Source organism: Stegodyphus dumicola, chromosome X2 (genome assembly GCF_044657685.1).
Source record: "Stegodyphus dumicola isolate Sdum_Otavi_A_Nest chromosome X2, ASM4465768v1".
NCBI classification, from domain to species: domain Eukaryota; kingdom Metazoa; phylum Arthropoda; class Arachnida; order Araneae; family Eresidae; genus Stegodyphus; species Stegodyphus dumicola.
The window spans coordinates 173,749,838-173,759,042 of NC_140781.1; the positions used below are offsets into that span (position 1 = coordinate 173,749,838).

The 9,205-nt window shown below is 34.7% G+C and overlaps 1 non-coding gene across 1 annotated transcript; it reads left to right on the forward strand.

Annotated features, from left to right (window-relative positions):
* Nucleotides 1–371: 371 nt before the first annotated feature.
* TRNAT-CGU (transfer RNA threonine (anticodon CGU)) lies at nucleotides 372–444 on the forward strand. Its single transcript has one exon. It is a non-coding gene; the product is annotated as a tRNA-Thr (tRNA).
* The last annotated feature ends 8,761 nt before the right edge of the window (nucleotides 445–9,205 follow it).

Below are 9,205 nucleotides of genomic sequence, written 5' to 3' on the forward strand. Positions count from 1 at the left end.
TTAATCAAATAAAAGGGCAATTTAAACCCTTTCTCTGTGTGCCAATGAGAGAGTTCGCCCGGCTTATTACTAAGACCATATCTTTGCATGATAGCTAAAAGAATAGGGTTCTACAAATCCTTTAAGCTCTTCTTTTATGGCTCCAGAACTTGGAAAAGCTACCAGAAATGAAACGGAATAGAGCATCTAGAATAATTAGAAATATGATTTTAAAAAAAATGTCTGGATACGATACTCGAGTAGCTCTAGACGAAAACCGTTCATAAATAAGTTAACAAAGAGAAGCCATCCAGATTTTCAAAAGAATTCATTGAGAAGTTTAAAGAATTTTGGCATCAGTTTATAAGGTATTTCTCCCGCCTTATTAGCAAGCCTTCGTGGTGTAGTGGTTAGCACGCTCGACGCGTATTCGAGAGGTCCGTGGTTCGAGTCCCGGCGAGGGCATTGCTTATTTTTTCATTTCTTCTACTTTCCAAAAAATCCTAATGTCTCTACAAAGTAATTTTTCGGATGAAATCGGACAGACGCATATTAGTGGGGAGGCTAGCTTATAAGGTATTTCTCCCACTTCCCTAGCGTGCCTTCGTGGTGTAGTGGTTCAGCACGCTGGGCCGATACTCCAGAAGTCCGTGGTTCGATTCCCAGCGTAGGCGGTTGCATATTTTTCATCTTTTCTGCTTCCAATTAACCTAATGACGAACTAAAAAAGGGTTGTGGATGATGATTCTCTGCACCCAGGATTTGGCGACTAGGTCCCCTAAAAACCCCTAGTCGCCCTTTAAAAAGGGGAGTATATAAGGTATTTCTCCCACTTCCCTAGCGTGCCTTCGTGGTGTAGTGGTTCAGCCCGCTGGGCCGGTATTCTAGAGGTCCGTGGTTCGATTCCCGGCGAAGGTGGTTGCATAATTTTCATCTTTTCTGCTTCCAATTAACCTAATGGCTCTACAAGCTGATGAAGGAATGAAGAAGAAAATTATATAACCAACGGTAAAACACAATAGTGGGAGTATTATAATGCGGGGATGTAAGGCTGCAAACAGCGTTGAATATTTGTACATAATTGTTGGAACTTGAGTAGGTATAGTTATCTGAGTATTTTAAAAATCAGGTTTGAAACAAACTGAACAAAAACTGTTTCTTTCTGAAGGTGTTAACTTTTAAAAATACATTCATCCCAAACACAAAACTCGATATATGAAGTAGTTGATGTGAAAGAGCGGTGTTGCACCACACATTTTAGAAACTTCGCCACACCAGTCACCAGACATTAATTCAATCGAATACATTCGGAAAAAAAAAGGAAACGAAAGCTTCAAAAGAGCTCAATGTCAAATAAACATGACCTTAAGCTTCCTTTAAAATTAGAATGGGAGGGGGGAAGAAAACTAACAAAGAAGTATTCTTGAGTTTGGTAAATTCAACTCTTAAACGTCTTCACGCCGTTCTCATGTGAAAGAACATTGAACTAAGAAAAAAATTAAAAGGCCTTTCTTTCTTGAACATTAACATAATGTTACGCGTTTGAATGCTTTTATTTATAATTTTTTCACTATATACAAATACAACTTTTAATTTTATAAAATATTTATGTTCGTTGTGATATGTAAATGCAGAAATAATTTTCCGTGATGATTTCATTCAGTTAAATAAGAATAAGCGTATTTAAGTTAAAAATTTTTCATAAATTTTGAATTCAAACCATACAAGTGTATGAATAGTTATTTCCATCGGTATACACTAAAGTTACATAATGCATAAGGGCAACAAATAACACAGCACCTGAGATTTTTAACACAGAAACGTTTAGTTTAAACCAGAGCAGTTAGGATGAAACAGATTTAGCCGAGTCATTCCTTGAAAAATTTTGCGCAAAATTTGAATTTTATAATCAAGGGAAATTTTTAAATCCATCTCAGCGATTTCCCATTTGTTTTGATCTCCATCACTAATTCGAGGATTCTGAAACTTACTATTTTTAGTTTGCTTACCATATTTCATATTTTGATTAAAAGGAATAATCTGAATAGAATTTTGTTGGGAACAAATGAATGCTGAACGCTTGTTATATATGGAAAATGTAGGTAGCAAATACCCAGACTTCCTGTAAACATTAGAAATATAGATTACATTTACAATATAAAGATTATCCGCAACAGCTTAGTTTATCTTATAAGGAAAAGAAGGAAAAACACTTTACTACACTCCTCAAAAGTGAAACTGAAACACCAAGAAAGAATGCTCGTAGCGTCATGCAAATTTCAGGATCGAGAGTTGTGAGATGGATATGCAAATGATTAAAAAACAGACACATAAACACATAAAATTATTATAAACCAAGTTATTCAGTATTTAACGTGCCCACCTCGGGCAGCGATACAGACCGCAATCCGGCGAGGCATGCTATCAATAAGTTCATTGATGGTTGCCTGAGACAGCCTTTGCCAAGCCACATCGACTGATGCATACAGATCATCCAGGGTTTGCGGCCGTGGTCCTCAGTTAATGTCAGGTCCAATGACATCCTGCACGTGTTCGATGGGATTCATATCTGGAGAGGCTGGCAGCCAAGATAGGATGTCAAATCCGGTCAGGCTGTTAAGAGCACGCCGTGCGACATGCGACTTGGCATTGTTTTGTTTTAATACCGTGTTGGGTGCGCCCTGCACCTAGGGCAGAGGTTGAGGCAGAGGCTAGGGCACCTAGGGCTAGGGTTGAGTCTGTCAAACTGCCGTTCATGTGTACCAAGGTCGTTTTGTGATCAAACATTATGCCACAACAAACCATAATGCCTGGTGCAGGACCGGTGTGACGCTCGGAGAAATGGGCTGTTTCGTAGCGTTCTCCGGGTCGCTGCTATATCCGTCGACGGCTGTCATTCCTCAGCAGACAGAAACGAGATTCATCCGTGAATAAAACCCGATCCCATTCGATGGTCTACACACATGACGCTGACATCTCACCAGGCGTCTAATCTTTTGTTCAGCAGTCAATGATATCCCCGTGGCTGGTACCCGTGAATGTAAGTGTACTTCATGCAATCTATTGCGTATAGTGTGGGTGGACACCTGCTCCTGGAGGCAACCGACTTCGGATGTCACGTGACGTGAAGAAAGAGTCTCCAATAGTTGACCGCCGAATACGCCTGTCTGTGCGCCCCACTTTCTCTTCGGCGAGCAGGTTCAACTTCCTGGAAACCATCGTATGACAAAACGTGGGATGGTATTCACATTGTGCCCAACACAAGTGGCTATGCGCAGCGACAAACCAAGTTCATGGAGTTCGATAATATGGTCAAGTTCCCCGGTCGTTAACTGATGGTATTGAGCCAACTGAGCTCGCCGACGTCTCAGAGGCATTTTCTATGCTTCTTCTTAAGTCTCCAATGCTCCGTAAACTCTCAGATGCTCTTTATGAGGTGGGAAAGTGGCTGACCTTTATAGCCCGCATATGCGTACCACGCGATCCAATGCGTACGCAACTTTTATAATTTGCATACACACCTAACAGCTCTCGCTCCTGCAATTTGCATGACCCTACACGCATTCTTTCTCGGTATTGCAATTTCACATTTGAGGAGCGTACATTATTATTAGTGTCATTACAATATTGCTACCCTATTTGTTGATTCAATGTTTTCGGTTTTAGTGATCCGCGCTTTAATGCGGCTGAAAACTTTTCTTGAAAATTAAAGAAATAAGTAAGCCATAAAAAGGTAAACCAAGCAAGAACGGGCCATAATATATTGAAACATAGCAACCTAAATACATCTACTTCCTGATGGCAATCCCCACCATCAATATTAATAAGCATGCGAGATTTAGATCAATGTTTTATCAATTACTCAGTGTTTTGGCGATTTAATTAATTTTTAAGTCTACCTTCCTATGCTCCATACCAATTCTGAGAATTTTGAGTTCGGTTTATTCGATTTTGGGGAAACTCGAGGGCTACTTGTCTAACTGGAGGGATGCCTTCGTGGAGAATTTTCTGAGGAATATGGCTCGTATGCACCCCACTAATGGAGAAAACCACGAAAACGCCCATGGAACCATCCTATTCGCCGAGTTTCGAACCTCGGACCGAACTACCGGTGTTCAACGAATTTGGCGCTCAGCTACTGGTATTCACATCAATTTTGAGAAGAATGCCATGGGGTCCATACAGTGCTGTCACATGTAAACAGGATTTTTACTTTTTTCTCATCCTTGCAACTGTTCAGTACAGGAACTTGGCAATGATTCTGTTCAGTACAGGAACTTGGCAATGATTCTGTTCAGTACAGGCAGAGATTTTTATTCACAATTGCATCATCTCTTCGGGTAGTAATGTAAAATAACAGAAACCCTCATTTTTATGCACGCGCGAGAGAGAAAATATATACTGGAAAAGTGAAATGTAACGTACATTTACAATGCGGTTATTATAATGCATACTGTAATAATGCCCCACTGAAATGACACTTGATCATTTTTATACATGTATAGAGTTCTGTATGCATGGCATTTGGTACTGTCCTCGGTTTTCCCTGTGGATAATGTAAATATTACTTTTCCTCAGAAAAGCTCTCCACGGAGGTACTTCTCTCCATAAACAGGCAATTCTACTATCTGTTAAATCCAATATCCACTGTTACGGGTGCTATTAAAACCAAGGTAGCTTTGATGAAAGACAGTCAAGTTTTAGTACATGTTAAATTTTTTTCAATGTGATTGTAAGACGAAGCTGCGCAGCTTCATTTAGGAATTCCGTACTTATTTATTTTTATTATTAATAAAAAATAAATATCTATCAAGAAATAATTTTTGTGTTCTCTTCCGATGTAGTGGATTTATGTTGTGAATATATACCACTGCATATATTTTAAAATAAATTAAGTAAAGCATTAAGGAAAAAAATAATAAAAAAGCATTAAGAAAAAAGTGATGCGAAAAAATTGCTGAAGTAACGCGCACTAACCCAGTTTACGAAACTAAAAGAAGTTTTACGAAATATCGTTTAACGATTGCTCTGCGTTTTTAGTTACGTTATGCGTCTTTTCCTTTTTTTCCCTATCTAAAAATAAATAAAAATACTGCTTTAAAATTTTCATCATTGTAAACGAAATTTAAGACTCTTTAGAAATTATTTAAAATTTAATACAGTTTTTTTTAAATTATTGGCCGCTTCATAGACTTTTAGAAATTTGGCATGGTGCTCAACTCATCGTACTTCGGGTGCTACAACTCACTTATACAACCAGTTAGTCCCTGAACCTATAAAGAAAGAAAAGCCCACTCGCAGAAGGTTAGTGGCCGTTTTCCTGAAGCCCACTCGTACTGCAGCTGATAAACGGACTGGTAGTGTCATCTATCGTCAGGAAGGGGAGTCTTAAAGCATTAAGAGCTTGCGCAAAGCAGCGGTTAAATTGCAGAGAAGAGCAAAAAACAAAAAGTATCCTTTATGGATGGTCCTGAGTGATTTACATACTTAGCTTAAATAATGACATTTCTGGAGTAAAATTAAAAATAAACTGAAGTCTTTACCTGTGTTAGAGACTTCGGAACAGCTTTAGTATTGGTCCTTTTGGCGATTTTTTTATTTGGCGACAAACTTCGGTCGCCAAGGTAGACCCGGTTTTCAAGATCGGAAAAAAATGGCGGATTGTCAACAAAACCCGATCTAGACTAAAAAACAATCCTAAAAAATAAGCTCTTAATCAGGAATAAACAGGCAATTCTACTATCTGTTAAATCCAATATCCACTGTTACGGGTGCTATTAAAACCAAGGTAGCTTTGATGAAAGACAGTCAAGTTTTAGTACATGTTAAATTTTTTTCAATGTGATTGTAAGACGAAGCTGCGCAGCTTCATTTAGGAATTCCGTACTTATTTATTTTTATTATTAATAAAAAATAAATATCTATCAAGAAATAATTTTTGTGTTCTCTTCCGATGTAGTGGATTTATGTTGTGAATATATACCACTGCATATATTTTAAAATAAATTAAGTAAAGCATTAAGGAAAAAAATAATAAAAAAGCATTAAGAAAAAAGTGATGCGAAAAAATTGCTGAAGTAACGCGCACTAACCCAGTTTACGAAACTAAAAGAAGTTTTACGAAATATCGTTTAACGATTGCTCTGCGTTTTTAGTTACGTTATGCGTCTTTTCCTTTTTTTCCCTATCTAAAAATAAATAAAAATACTGCTTTAAAATTTTCATCATTGTAAACGAAATTTAAGACTCTTTAGAAATTATTTAAAATTTAATACAGTTTTTTTTAAATTATTGGCCGCTTCATAGACTTTTAGAAATTTGGCATGGTGCTCAACTCATCGTACTTCGGGTGCTACAACTCACTTATACAACCAGTTAGTCCCTGAACCTATAAAGAAAGAAAAGCCCACTCTAAATAATTTGTATGCGATGCAAACAGTCTTTCTCTAATTTTCAATATTTCTAGTACTGCTATGATAAATTCTTGAAACACTACTGTAAATGAATTTATGACAATTATTATGTTATGAGTAATGAAATTTACAAAATGTTAGTATTTTTAATTAAAAAATATAATGTATTAAACATTAATATTTTAAGTAGTTAGTTCATATTTATATTTTATTATATTAGTACTTAGCTAATATTTTAAATTTACAAAAGGTTAATTTTTATGTTTATGAATAATGAAATTTACAAAAGGTTAATAAATGCATTTCAAACTAGTATATGGTACTTTAGTTTCTTAGATTCTGTTATTAAAAGAAAATAAAAAAATATTTCAAAGTGAAGGAAATCAAATTCAATTATAATGGACAAGTTTTGTACCAGTGTTAGAAATATTTTTTATGATTAAATATTGTAAATGGTAAAAATATTAAGAAGTGTGTAATTTTTAATCCTTCAATTTATTACAAGTAATTTATGATTATAATTTAAAAGCTAAAATTAAATTATCATAATGAGTAAATTTTGTACCAATGGTAATAATACAACAATCATCGTAAATGATGATTTCTGTGAAAAATTCGAACAGTCATTGGAATCCACTAGTGGTGGAGTGATAGCCACTGAACAGTGGTAGTTCAGGCTGGCTATATGGGAGTTTTAGTAGTTTTCCATAGATGTAATGTGAATCTGAGCCAGTTTCTCTTAAAAAGTACTTTATGAAGGCATCCTTCTTCTGCTAGCCAGCATATGTATTTATTTTCTATTCATAATTCTCTCTTATTTTCTTATTTCTTAATTCTAAATCTTACTTCTGAAGAGAAGAAGTGTTGCATCTATAGGTCGAAAAATATGGTCAATGTGTTTGCAAAATCCTGTAAGTTTTGGAAAGCATTTAAACAAACTAAATAATTTGTATGCGATGCAAACAAAAATGCATTATACTATTTCATGTACTGAATAATTAATCAGGGAACAAAGTATATTGTAACGTTCCTTTATTTTGTAACCAGAGTTATTTTATGCTTGGGATCTTTACTGTCAATTTCCTCCATCCGTTTTCTCACCAGAATCCAAATGAAGTTTTTATTTTGTAAAACAAACCGTGTTTTGCCTTTTGAGGCCACATTAATAGGTTGCTAGATAAGAAAAGATTTGTAGTCTTCAGCCTTGCATTATAATTGCTGATAGTTGAATTCCATGCCAGTTAAGTTTTTAACCAACTTTGCATTAAATTGATTTGCGCAGCCTTTGGACTACAAATTTATTTGAATTTAAATTTTACATTTGAACTTAATTGTTATCATAAGTTATCTTGCCACAAGTGGTTGACTGAGTCGTAAGCACAAAGTGTGCCTTCTGTTCTGTACATCTAAACTTTATAATAGAATAAAAGTATATCTTAACTTAATAAGAATATATCTAAACTTTATGATAATAACATTTAAAGACATTGAAATCAGTATCTAAGTGCTTGCCATGTAGTCAAATTTTTATATATAAATTGTACTCTTACTTTTATTATAGAGTTTTTATTACAAAAAATTCAGATTTTTGTTAGATAAAATGTTTAAGTAATATAGAAAATTTGCATAAAATTTAAAATAAAAAGTTGACTGTTATGTCAACATACTATTAATAAAAGTAATAATACTCAGTGAAGGTTATTCATATACAGCTGTTAGGTTGTAAGATTAACAAAATTTGAGAACTCTAAATTATAAGCAATATATTCCATAATCTAAGCAACATTATATTTTTTATAGTCAGACAAATTATGAAAATGTTATAAAAGCAATAATGAAACCTGATTTTGGTCCTGATTTGAACCTATGAATTCATGCAATTACACATCCCTATAGTTCTAATATGAGGTAAATAAGTATTTTTAGACCATGGTAATTTTGATCTCCTTAGCACAGGAAACACAAAGAGTTTACCTCATGCTACTGAAAATGTGTTTTTTTTCCCCTTGGGTGGGGGTTGGAGTTTATAATAATATGCAGAGTTGACATATGAAAAAATGTCAAGACTCATGTGATGTAATATTAAAAGCACCAGTTTTAACTATAAAAAATTTGGCTTTTTAAAAAATATTTTTAATGTTGTGCTTTCCTAACACGAAAGTAACTTTAAGAATAACACACAATTTATCCCTCCAGCCATCAAAGCTCTGATACCTATCAAATTCGTTAAAGTTACGTGGACAGAAATGGCGGCATATTTGAAGCTCAGTATTTAGGGTTACCAAGGTTATCATAATTTTTTCACTTATCACTCCAAAATGTCTCCAAACAAATTTCTAGCCAAAAAGGACTAATACTAAAGCTGTGCCGAGACTTCTGTGTCTAATTATGCCTATAAATGTATGTGCAGTGACAGATAAAATATTCATGGATTTGTAGTACTTGAAAAGAATTTAAAATTTATGAAGAATTTTTAATTTAAACATGTTGATTTATATTTAAATGACATCAACGATAAAAAATATTTTAGTACTAGCGGAAGTACCTGATGTCAGTTAAGTTAGATTGACAGTAATGTATGTAACAACAGAAAGAACGATACCGCTGTAACGCTTCTCTAACAACGATGCAAAAAATAGGATTTATAGTCATACCTTTTCCAGTCTGATACGATACGAACGCACATAAAAAATTTCGATAGAAAAATAAACTAATTCTCTCTTATTATATCAGCAACAATGGCACGCAGTTTTTAATGATTTTCGTCTTTCTAACCAAATGGTCGTAAAATCCAAAATAATAAAGTTCCATCC